Below are 13,349 nucleotides of genomic sequence, written 5' to 3' on the forward strand. Positions count from 1 at the left end.
CCTACATTCCCCGTACTTCCCAATTCCTTATTTACCCTTATGTTTGAGATGGTGTTTTCAGTATACATATTCTCTTACATAATATGCTATCGTTGATATAATACAGTGCACTAATACCACTCAGTGAAGACGCACTATAGAAAAATACTGTAAATAAGTATGCTGGATGCAGTGTTTAAGAAGAGAGGACCAGGCATGAAATACATCAGCACCTGGCATGGAATTGTATCAAGTTATTTATTTATTTTATTTTTTCCCAAAGGAAAGAAGATCTTTATTTCTTTTACAGCAGAGGATAAGGTTGAATCGAGACCAGTCTAAAAGGCCTAATCCCATGTCATCGTCCGACTCTTCAGATTCCTCTTTCTTCTCCTCCTTAGGAGCTGCTGCAGCAGGAGCAGCAACCACAAAGGCAGAGGGGTCAGCCAGGAAGGCCTTGACCTTATCTGCCAGAGGGAAGCTGTAGTCAGTCTCTACTGCCACAGCTAGGACTCGCTTGTACCCGTTAATGATGGAATGAGGCACAGAGGCAATTGTGGGGTACCCAATCTGCAGACAGATGCTTGCAACATTGCAGACACCCTCCAAAAAGCGGACATGCAGGGCCTCTTCTGTGATATCAAGAACCTCTGGGTTGTAGATGCTGCCGTGGTCGTACACCTGCTGGATAATCATCCCAAAGGAGAACGGGGAAATGTTCAACATGTTGAGGAGTGTGGCTTCTCTGGCACCCACTTTGTCTCCGGTCTTGATAAGCTGTACATCACTCAAGATTTCAATGGTCCCTCTGGAGATCTTAGTGGTGATGCCCAAAGCCTGGAAGAACAAAGTCTTCTCAGGACCTAGCCCTGTGTTCTGAGCAGGTACAGTCACATCACATGGGGCTGTGGCACCTGCAGGAGCCGAAGCTGGCAGCTTATTGGCCAGAAGCATGTCCGAGATCTCCGTCAGATCTTCCTTGGTGAACACAAAGCCTACATTACCTCGAATGTGATTGAGCAGCTTTTCCAGGGCAGGGTTGTTCTCCAAGTGCCCAGGATGCCCTTCCTCATCATGGTGTTCTTCCCCATGACTATTGTGTTGTACTGTATGGGATTCTTGTATAGCGCAGCTGTCACCCAACGGGTATCCTGGTGCTTAGATACCAGGGTGGATTAGGTCAACGAGAACAGGCTGAACTATTAATCAGGTGTATTACAGCCTTTCCTCGCAGGGACATGCGGATCTGCTGCATTTGCTTCGACCCGACATTGGTGCCGATTCCAATCCTGGAGAAATTTTCCCCGTACGAATCGTATCCGGATTTTGTTCCGTATGAATCGTACAAGTACCGTACAAACTGGCAAGTACGATTCGTATGGGAAAAAATACATACGAATCGCATTGGGAAAATTCCCCGACACGTCCTCGGGTCGGGAAAAGTGTCCGACACGTCCCCGGACGATTTTCCGTACTGATCTTAAAACTGAAGTCCGAGCGCGCAAGTACGATCCGTCCCGTGCGTCTGATTGTACAACCGTATGGAAAAAACACCGTACCGAGCGAACTTCTATAGCAACCATGGAGACATGTGCCCGCATACGCGCTGTCCCCCCCCAGCCCCCGTATGTACGCACCGTCCCCCCACCTGTGTATGTACACCCGTGTATGTACACCCGTGAATGTACATCCGTGTATGTACGAGACGTACCCCCACCCGTGAATGTACACCCGTGAATGTACACCCGTGAATGTACACCCGTGTATCTACGAGACGTACCCCCACTCGTGAATGTACACCCGTGTATGTACACCCGTGTATGTACACCCGTGTATGTACGAGACGTACCCCCACCCGTGAATGTACACCCGTGAATGTACACCCGTGTATGTACGAGACGTACCCCCACCCGTGAATGTACACCCGTGAATGTACACCCGTGAATGTACGAGACATACCCCCACCCGTGAATGTACACCCGTGTATGTACACCCGTGTATGGACACCCGTGTATGTACGAGACGTACCCCCACCCGTGAATGTACACCCGTGAATGTACACCCGTGAATGTACACCCGTGTATGTACACCCGTGTATGTACACCTGTGTCTGTACGAGACGTACCCCCACCCGTGAATGTACACCCGTGTATGTACACCCGTGTATGTACACCCGTGTATGTACGAGACGTACCCCCACCCGTGAATGTACACCCGTGAATGTACACCCGTGAATGTACGAGACATACCCCCACCCGTGAATGTACACCCGTGTATGTACACCCGTGTATGGACACCCGTGTATGTACGAGACGTACCCCCACCCGTGAATGTACACCCGTGAATGTACACCCGTGAATGTACACCCGTGTATGTACACCCGTGTATGTACACCTGTGTATGTACGAGACGTACCCCCACCCGTGAATGTACACCCGTGTATGTACACCCATGTATGTACACCCGTGTATGTACGAGACGTACCCCCACCCGTGAATGTACGTCTCGTACATACACGGGTGGGGGTACGTCTCGTACATACACGGGTGTACATACACGGGTGTACATACATGGGTGTAAATTCACGGGTGGAGGTTCGTCTCGTAGATACACGGGTGTACATACACGGGTGTACAATCACGGGTGGGGGTACGTCTCGTACATACACGGGTGTACATACACGGGTGTACATACACGGGTGTACATTCACGGGTGGGGGTACGTCTCGTACATACACGGGTGTACATACATGGGTGTACATACACGGGCGTACATACACGGGTGGGAGTATGTCTCGTACATACATGGGTGTACATACACGGGTGTACATACACGGGTGTACATTCACGGGTGGGGGTACGTCTCGTACATACACGGGTGTACATACACGGGTGTACATACATGGGTGTACATTCACGGGTGGGGGTACGTCTCATACATACACGGGTGGGGGTACGTCTCGTACATACACGGGTGTACATACACGGGTGTACATACACGGGTGTACAATCACGGGTGGGGGTACGTCTCGTACATACACGGGTGTACATACACGGGTGTACATACACGGGTATACATTCACGGGTGGGGGTACGTCTCGTACATACATGGGTGTACATACACGGGTGTACATACATGGGTGTACATTCACGGGTGGGGGTACGTCTCGTACATACACGGGTGGGGGTACGTCTCGTACATACACGGGTGTACATACACGGGTGTACATACATGGGTGTACATTCACGGGTGGGGGTTTGTCTCGTACATACACGGGTGTACATACACGGGGGTACATACACGGGTGGGGGTATGTCTCGTACATACACGGGTGTACATACACGGGTGTACATACACGGGTGTACATTCACGGGTGGGGGTACGTCTCGTACATACACGGGTGTACATACATGGGTGTACATTCACGGGTGGGGGTACGTCTCATACATACATGGGTGGGGGTACGTCTCGTACATACACGGGTGTACATACACGGGTGTACATTCACGGGTGGGGGTACGTCTCGTACATACACGGGTGTACATACACGGGTGTACATACACGGGTGGGGGTACGTCTCGTACATACACGGGTGTACATACACGGGTGTACATACACGGGTGTACATTCACGGGTGGGGGTATGTCTCGTACATACACGGGTGTACACGGGTGTACATACACGGGTGTACATACACGGGTGTACATTCACGGGTGGGGGTACGTCTCGTACATACACGGGGGGCTGGGGGGGACGGTGCGTACATACGGGGGCTGGGGGGGCGGCGTGTACTGGGCCCCCTATACCGCTCGCATCGCGGCGTACTTACCTTTTCCGGCACTTTTTGGGTGCCGTAAAAATATTGCCGTCCGGACTGCTGTCGGTACGAATCGTACTTGCTGGTACGTAAAAACATGCCTAACTCCGTCCGGACGTCACGTCCGCGGTGTCCCGGATCACATTCGTATGTATTTTACTGTCGGTCGGTGTTTTGTCCAACTCGTACGGAAATGGTGTTTCCATACGAATCGTAAGTTTGTAGGGTTTTTTTCCCGGGTACGAGTCGGACGGAGAAAACGCTCCGACCGACGGTTCGTACCCGGTTTTTCCAGGATCGGAATCGGCACCCTTGTCTGCTCCCACAATGAAGCACTTTGGGTAATCATTCAATATCTGGATGATTTTGGTGACGTAGTTGGCCTTCCACGTAGCAAGTTGTATCAAGTTATGAGTCATGAAACTAGAATAAGACTTGTGACCTAGGATGGACACTCTACTACCTCTAAGGCACCCTGTAAAGACTGTACTAAATGTAAACTGATGCCAACATCAAATTGTATGATATGATCTGAGCATTTTTACTGTTAGTGATTTTGTGTTATCAGGAAAACTGAACAAACTTATTCAACAAAAAGTTGAGACTTTCATCTCTTGAGGATCAGTTTTATGGGCATGATGTATTAATATTTGAATATGAAATTCGGAATGTGAAAAGTAATGGATTGCAAAAGCTGAATTTCAAATTCACATGTACTAAGTATCCCCAAACTACGAACAAGCATTGCCATAGCCAATAGGTCTCGTCTTTAGGACCTTATAAGTGTTAAGCTATGCAACAGTTAATGTTGTTGCACCAAGGATATTGTGCTGCATAACTAAATACTTATAAGGTCCCTAAGGCGAGACCTATTGGCTATGCCAATGCTTGTTTTAATTGCAAGTATATGCCAATAAAAGACATTGTGTCATCTAAATATGGCCCCCAAACGCTTCCAGTAAAATAATTAAAATGTAAAAAACATTCACTAATGTGGCCATTTACTAGTGATATTTTTTAACAGAAGCCTTTCAGTTATACCATGCATTGTATTATTATTATAATTATTAATAATGAGAAGACAAGAAATAAACAATTAACCAACAGTCAAATCACAGCCACCTACAATATGTCAATGTCAGTTAAACACTTTAGAATAGCAACTTTAATAAAAGGAGGTGCAAAATAAATCGCCCTTTAACTGGAAGCTGAAGTACAGGGAAAATAATTATTTTCAGTTAAGATATTGTTTTTATTTAAAACTATATTTTGAACCAGCTTTGTCACTGAAGAAAAGGTGATTATTTTTAGATGAATGTGAACTATGTGCACATGCTTTGTGCAGTCAAGTGAGCCAGAGGGTGAAGTGGGCAGACAGATTGTCCCACGTTGTATGCTATGATGGGCAGTGGCAAAATGTGAATGACAATTTAACAGACTAATAAATGTATCCCGTTGACCAAAAGCCCTCATAGGTGTGTATATTATCAATGATTGTTCGCAAACAATACCCTACTAGATAGCCAAAGCTGTCTCAAAGCCGGGACTAAACATTAATTTGAATAGCTAATCACACATGCACTGGGGAAACTCTGCAGGGTGCCTGTTTGCAGCTGGGGCACCTAAACTCACCCTTGTCATTGTTGCCAAGATTCCCAGGCTCACGCGTGACTAGTTAGGCCATACCTGGTAAAAACAAAAATCTTAGAATTCTAAGACTTGTAGTCTTATTTCACGAAGAATAAAAGCAGGACTACAAGTCTAAAAAAAAAGAAAACGGGACTGTCTTAACTAGCCAGGCAATGACTTAAAACTATTATTCTTAAAGAGAAACAGTCTTGCGCCCTAACTGCCAGCAGTGCTTGAAAACACGCATTTGTCTGGCAACGCCCTATGACTAAATGCACCTAAATAAAACAAATTTACTGAAATAGGGTAGATCCAGTTGATACCCTATCTGGGCTGAAACATTAATTAATGCCCACCGAGGTAAACATTACTACGAGCGTTTGGCCTCTTTCCTGGCCTTATCACTCAGTCTGATGTTTCCGAGGGGCCGAGCCCAATTCCTAGTGAGCTACTGTGCGTTCCTTAGTTCACAGTATTACTTTACCAACATGTGTGGTAGATGGTAGCAGGCCCTCCCTTCTCCCCCCAGCAGCGCACCACATGTATGTAAGGATGGGAGACATAAGTGCCCCCTCCCTCTGTATCCTGAAGCAGCAGAAATACCTCAGCCAGGCCCTGGAATGGCGTCGGCTTGTAATCACTTCACTCACTTTCAGTTAATTAGTTACCCTTTTAAGCCCTTAAACGCTGTTTTCACCAGATCACTTACTGCAAAGCAAGTCTTAAGTGCAATTAAGGGAAAACTAAAAGATTTTCTTAGAAACCAGTTTGCAAAAAAAAAGCATTGGCATAGCCAATTGGTCTCGCCTTTGGGACCATCTAAGTGCACAGCTTCAAACCACTCCACTTGGAATGCAGCAGCAGGAATCCTACATACGTAGGCATGCCCCTTGAAAGCCCAGTGAGTCTGCATACACAGCTCCCCAAGAAAGTTGGTGTTTGGACATTAAGACCATCGGAAGTATCATTTTGCAGAGCCTTTCAAAGGGGTAGCATCCACAGTGAGGTGTGCACTGAGAACGTACTTGCTTTGTGTTTTCAAGGACTTGTTAGATCTCCCGAATGGCCACCTTCCAGACAATAGCACTATTGTGCCTTTTCTCTCCTGTGCTCGGCTGATACCAACCCTCCCAGGAAGGTGGATGAAAGCAGAAAGCACAGACATAATGAGACGCCGATTAGACGAAGCCTTCACTTACCTGTGAAAGCAAAACTATTTTATAGATCACTAGAGCGAGAACACAAGCTGCCTTTCACAGCAGAGCGCAAGCCGCATCGCTGACCTGCGGTGCGTGGTGTGTGGAGAAGTGTGCTGCAGGAAGCACCAGAGAGCATGGCGAGCGTCCCTGAAGGCAGCAGCCATTACTAAGTAACAAGCGCATGCACCTCGTGCGGCAGTAGGGGGAGGGGAGAGAGGAGGGGGCCTGCGCGATTCCCTTGCGGGAGCGAGCAACAAGGCACGATAATTGATGACATATGGCGCCAGCTGCTCGCTCCCGCAAGTGAATCGCCAGACGTGCACCCGTTGCCATTGGAAACAATGCAACGTGTGCACGTTTTTGCCGGGAAAGCTGTGCCAATTGCTAAAGGTCTCTTTCCTATGCAGCGCATGCGCACTGCGTAGGCGAGACCTAAAAAGGACCATGCCACCTTCTGGTGCTCTGATCAACTGCTGAAGATCGACTGTAGATTTATTTTGCCGTTTTGTAAGGCTGAGGGTTTAACTTCTAACTAGTGCGAATGGACCACTCTTTCCTATGTTCATTATCAGCTCAGCCACTAAAACTGCATAGGTGCCATTTTTTCCAAATGGTTTACTGATGTGAGAAATGTTTTCTTTTTGCCTGATTACCCCTGTTAGAAATTTGGTTACTGGTTGACTGGGTGTGAGCCCTGGTCAAGTAGCAAGCATAATCCTAGTCAGGGTAAGTCACAAGCAAACCCCATATTAACCTGTGCTCAACCCCGAGAGCTTGGCACAGAGCAGTCAGGCTTAACTTAGAGGCAATGTGTAAAGTATTTGTGGAACACTTCAAACAGTAAACAGTGAAAAAACACACAAAAATTATCCCACACCAAGGTTAGAACAATAGAGCAGAATTTAATAGATAAAACAGGACCAAAGCAACAAAAAATCCAATAAATAGAAACAGAGTTATTAATTTTTAAACAATAAACTGTACCTAAAAGCATAAAGCACCAATCGCGGCTATCTGGTCACACTAGGTCAAAAGTTCAAGCCAATCACGATAGATCTTGAATGGATGCAGTTCCAGATTAGTCCCGCCGAGGGTTTTCCTTATCAAGTTTTGTCCTAAGTGTCCAGTTTGTGTTGGACAGGAGCATGAGGACCAAGAAGAGCTTTGTGGACGGCAATCGGCATGACGCAAAAAACAGGCTGGTCATGGGGGTGGAGCTTGCGAGCGGCAAGATGGCTGCTTAGAATCCCGGCTCCAAGAAACCGCCACATAATCCGCCCATTATCCTTTAACTACGGCCTTCGCAAACCCGTTCTTGCTGAGTTACTTAGCGCTAAAGATGCTGGCACCAGTTTGAGCTGATTGGGACCCCTCTTGCCATGTGCGGACTGCTGTTGCTGAGAGGCGCTTGACGGAGGACTACACACCGCACTGCTCCCCCGACCTGCAGTGGAGGCAACAGGGAGCGTTGTGGAGCGGAACGGGCACCCTCACCACCAAGCACCTTCGACCCTCTGGAGATAGGCGGGTGACGAGTGAGATTCACTGGAGTTACGCTCGGACCCAGCGGTCTGCCGAGGCCCACTCTTTCTGCCTGTGGCTTTCTCATTCGGCAGGGCACCGTGCAGTGGCCTACACGATGCGCTGTGACCCCAGTCTAAGGTACGGGCTGCTGGGCACATTGTGGAGCGCATTAACCGCCCGCGGCACTGTCCTCCGTTAGCCATCCGGAGGACTTCCAGCGGACACGTGCAAATGCCCACCTCTGTCATTAGACACCGTGCCCTGCCGCGGTCTGTTGCTTTGGCCCCAGCGCTGGTTGCTGTACTCCAGTGGGAGGAATCCAGGCTCATGATCGGGCCGCTGTCGGGGCTCTGCGGCGGTCACTGCTGGGAAGACGCGGTGTGCGCGTTGCCGGGGGCACAAGTGGTGAAGTGCTGGAGATTGCGATGATCTTGGAGGATCCTTGCTTCGGCGGCCTTGTGCTTGCGTGGGGTGCTCCTGCCTGGTGAGGAGACCATAGTGGCTGAACTTTTTCTACTATGCTCTACCGGACTGAAGCAGTGTAGATCGTTGTGCCACTGTAGTTTTGGACAGAGCTGTGGGAGAGGACAGTGAGGAGCTTATGAGTGCCACTTCTACCCTGTTATAGTCTTCATACTACAAGCTAGGCTGGTATATTGTTGTTAAGCCTTAGTTTGCCTGTATAGTGCTACGTATAATGGGTAGGGTTGGCAGGAATCAACCTAAGCTCACATTTCACCGGAGAAAGTCAAAAGGCCGCGACCCTACTGTGGAGGATGAAGATACAGCTCTGGATCGCCCGCCGGACATGGGGGAGGGCGACATCCGCTCAATGTTGATCGCAATGGAGAAGAACCTTCAGGATAGCCTGGCGGGCCTTGGAACTAAAATAGATGCCCTTACTTACCGCATGGACAGAATGTCCGAAAGAATTGACAAACATGCGGAGAGACTAGATATGGCGGATTGCAGGATCACCGAGGTGGAAGAAGCACAAACATCATTGAATACGAGCCACTTAAAAGCAGAATGAGCCCTGCAAACTCTCCAAGATAAGGCAGAAGATTTGGAAGCGCGCTCGTGTTGAAATAACCTGCGCATCACGGGGGTCCCTGAATCGACTCCAACGGGCAATATGGAAAAGTTTGTTGAGGCGCTGCTGACCACTCTACTGGGCAGGGAAGTTTTCTCTAACATCTTTGTGGTGGAGAGGGCGCATAGATCGTTGGGCCCGCGCCGCCCTCCCGCCTCGGCCCATAAAAGCACGATTGCTGAATTATAGGGACCGCGACTCGGCATTGGCTACTGCTAGGTCCAAAGAATCTGTGCAATATGAGGGGTCTAGCATTTCCTTATATCCAGACTTCACGGCACGGGTGCAAGAAGCATGCAGGCAATTTGCTCCGTTCAAGCGCCAAATGAGAGATCTCAATATAGACTACGCCATGTTATACCCCGCCAAACTTCGAGTTAAGAGAAATGGCTCTTCACAGATTTCACTGATCCCAAACCATTGCAAAAAGCACCGAAGGAATGGTCCAAACTGTCTCAGAGAAGCCCGCCGAGAGAGGTGCTGGAGGGAGCGGTCGGCGGCAGCCTGGATGAACAGGACTGAAATGGACATTGCAGTATTTTCTATAGATGTTGGTTGAGGTGAAGAACGCTGCTTGAACGTGGGTGGGGGATGCGGGTCCAAACAATGAAGGGTTATTATGACGAGAGTCTGGTAGCTGGTTGCAGAGGTCTTCCTCTATACTGGCAAGATGGGAAACCCGGGTGCAGCATGGTTGATTCTCTCAATATAATAAACAATGGAACAACCCGGGTCTTAAGCTGAGTGAAAATCAAATACTAACAGGTCAGAGTATTCCCATCCCTGATCTGACAGCTCTATAAGAGAGACCCTTCTTAAACAGGACCCATCAATCACTTAAGGTGGTAAGTTTTTATCATCATTTGGGTCTGTGCACTTCAACACGACGAACCAGTTCTTGAAGTGGCGATCCGGTAACGTACAAGGAAGAAGCAGCAAAAGAGGGTAATCGTCAGATCTCTCAAGGATAACGTTGTACCCATTGATCAGTGAAGGAGATCCTAAAGTCAGCAGTAATAAATAATAATTGTGTAACTAAAAATGGCTAAGGGTGCTCAAATGTTCTTTATTGGTAGAGTACCCCTGTCATATTTAAAAAGCAATATGGCAATCTAGCACAAATAAGTTGGCATTATGCTAATGTCCATAGCAATGTGGTCAACATGTTTCTGCCCATTTTTGATCAAAAGAGTATCGGGGCTTTCATCAGGACCTATGATACTGCTGTGGTTCAGTGAAAACGTGAAAAACAGAATATCCACAGCAGTGGTCCACAGACGTGGTACGATATTTGGGGGTTAAATTATAGACAGACTCTGACGTGGTTTTCAGGGAAAATTATGGGGTGGCAATTAGTAAGCTTGAGGACAACATTGACCAATGGGTCAGCCTCCCATTGTCTTTGATGGGCAGAGTGTCCCTTATGAAGATGGTTATACTGCCTCGCTTTCTTTTTCTTTTCACGAATATACCTATGGTATTGCCACAAGTGTTTTTTCAACGCCTTCAGTCCCTTATGATACATCTTGCTTGGGCGGGCAAACAACCTCACTTCACTTGGTGAATACTTACTCTCCCGTACTCAATGGGGGGTCTGGGAGCTCCTGACTTGGACCTATACCATAGGGCTGTGCAGAGTGCGCAGGCATTTCATTGGATACACGGGCCGCACAATATTCTACATGTTCGTATCAAAACAATAGTTGCGGCTCCTAAAAATCTTCCGTCCTTACTGTTTACAGCCCCTGATACTCATACGGGGATAATTGACTCTCTCAACACAGTTACACACGCATGACATCACTTACTGAAACTACAGGGGTTATATTGTATTCCCCAGCGGCCCGCCTTGAATGGTGCCGATGGCTCACACCTTGTATGGACAAAGGGGTTTTAACAGCTCTACACACACTAGATGTTCACCACATTGGTGACCTCTTCATTGCTGGGGTGGCTCGGAGATGGGGAGACATAGTTGAGGATGAGGATACTCCGGCACTTCTTGCCAGATTCCAGTTCCACAGAGTTAGACATGCACTCACTGAACTACTAGGAGACGACATGGCAGAACCCCCTGATGTGCTGGCGTTGACCACTCTCATTACGGCGCAAACACCCACTAGGATGGTGTCTAGGATTTATCACAATGTTTAGTAAGAAGTACGAATACACCAAAGCCAGACTTGCCTGGCAGCGAGACTTACAGAGCGACTTTACAGATGATATATGGACATACTGCTGCATGAGTACAAAATGTATATCCCTGAACGGGAGACATAGGCTAATACATTTTAAATTTCTTAACAGAGTTTATTACACTCCGGAGCGACTGTATAGATATGGTTTAAGAGACGACTCTACATGTGACAGATGTAATGTGCAGTCTGCTGATTTCTTCCATTTGGCCTGGGTCTGTCCAGGGTAGCTCATTTCTGGGGACTGATTTTTGCTGAATTGAATCGAGCTACAGAGCTGTTGCTCTTGCCGGATCTGAGGCTCGCTCTGCTCGGGTATTTCAAACCTATCCCTAAGGTGAAAAGAAGGCTCATAGATATGGGCTTATTAATAGCAAGACGATGTGTGGCTATATGTTGGTCGCGCGGACCCCCTCCTACACTCACTCAATGGTCGAGAGATATGCTGTATTGTTCCACCCAAACTGAAAGTTATAACGATATGTTACCGCCTCGTAATAGGCCCAAAAAGTTCTGGGCTTTCGTATAAGTCATTAGTAGCGAACAAAGATGTTTCTGAGAAGAGCGCCGGTGCTATAGTGCATGATTCCACACCCTCTCTCCCTCACTGCGTCTAGTAGAACTGAGACAGCCCTGAATGTAGTACATGTTGTAAAACGTTTCATGCAAGCAGTGACGATACTGCATATGGAATAACGTGTGCCACCAAGATGTAAAAGTACAACCATACAATCTGTACAGCTCTTTATTAATTTATGTATAATGCTGAACTGTTTAGATGCGAATTGCCACTGTGACAACGATAATGATGTATGTGACTCTTGTTTGATTTGTATAAAATTAATAAATATATTTCATTAAAAAAAAAACAGGCTGGACATCGTGGACATGGCTTAATGTTGGGTCCCCCACAGGCTGACGATGCTGCTGTGCGAGGACATGGGCTGGCGGCGGCGCATGCTGATTTTCGGGGCAAGTAGCACAGTTCTGGTGCAAACAGGCCCATTCGCGGTTGCAAAGAGTACAAAAGCTTGAATTTAGGAGCTCAAGGGCCACATTAAGTGTCCAGGACCTGATAGGCAACTCTTGGGGGTCATGGACCTGCTGAAGAAGGGTCCAGGAGCTGTTGGCAAGTCTGTTATGTCCATGAGGCTCAGATCAGGAGGCCAGCAAATTAGCCATTGAGTCACTCTAGGATCCTGGGTTGAAGATGGGTTCCAAGTCCATTTCTTCCTCTCTAGACAAGAGGGCAGTAGGCAGTAGGTCAGCACAGCAAGGCAGCAGCTACTTCAGAGTAGCAGTCCAGCATATTGGCAGTCCATTCAGCAGCACAGCAGCCCTTCTTCCTGGCAGAGTATCTACAGGTCTGGAAGTTTACTAAAGTGGTTGTAATGTCTTAAGTCCTCCTTCTACACACTGGTTTTCTAGTTCTGGAAGGTGGGAGAAGCTTCTAGACAATGGCTTTGAAGTGCATGGAATATCTTGCCTCCCCTGCCCTGGCATCAAGCTGGTTGAAGTGACTATTCCCATCCTGCCAGTGATGGCCCATCCAGTCACACCTAAGCTCCCCATGGTGTGTGGCTGTCTAGGAGGAATACTCAAAGCCTAAATGCCAACTACATCCAGTCATGTGATCAGAGGTAGGCTGCAGGCATTAAATGGCTAAGGCAAGAAAATGACAACTTTCTAAAAGTGTCATTTTTAGAACTGCAATTTAAAATCTGACTTCACCATAAGTTAGAATTTAAAATTGTTATTCGACACCAAACTTGAAGGGGTTCTCTCTTTCCATTTGGAAATTACACTTATAAAAATGTAATAAGGTAACTCCATTTTTATCCTAATGGAGATAAGCCTTGCAGTATTGATAAACAAATTGAAGAGTTTTTCACTATCAGGACATGTAAAACATA

At 47.5% G+C, this 13,349-nt stretch overlaps 1 pseudogene; it reads right to left on the reverse strand.

The window, feature by feature from the left end:
• Positions 1-246: 246 nt before the first annotated feature.
• On the reverse strand, positions 247-8,477 carry LOC146829234 (large ribosomal subunit protein uL10 pseudogene; annotated as a pseudogene).
• Between the last annotated feature and the right edge of the window lie 4,872 nt (positions 8,478-13,349).

The sequence above is a fragment of the Triturus cristatus genome, chromosome 5_2 (assembly GCF_964204655.1).
Source record: "Triturus cristatus chromosome 5_2, aTriCri1.1, whole genome shotgun sequence".
Classification (NCBI taxonomy): domain Eukaryota; kingdom Metazoa; phylum Chordata; class Amphibia; order Caudata; family Salamandridae; genus Triturus; species Triturus cristatus.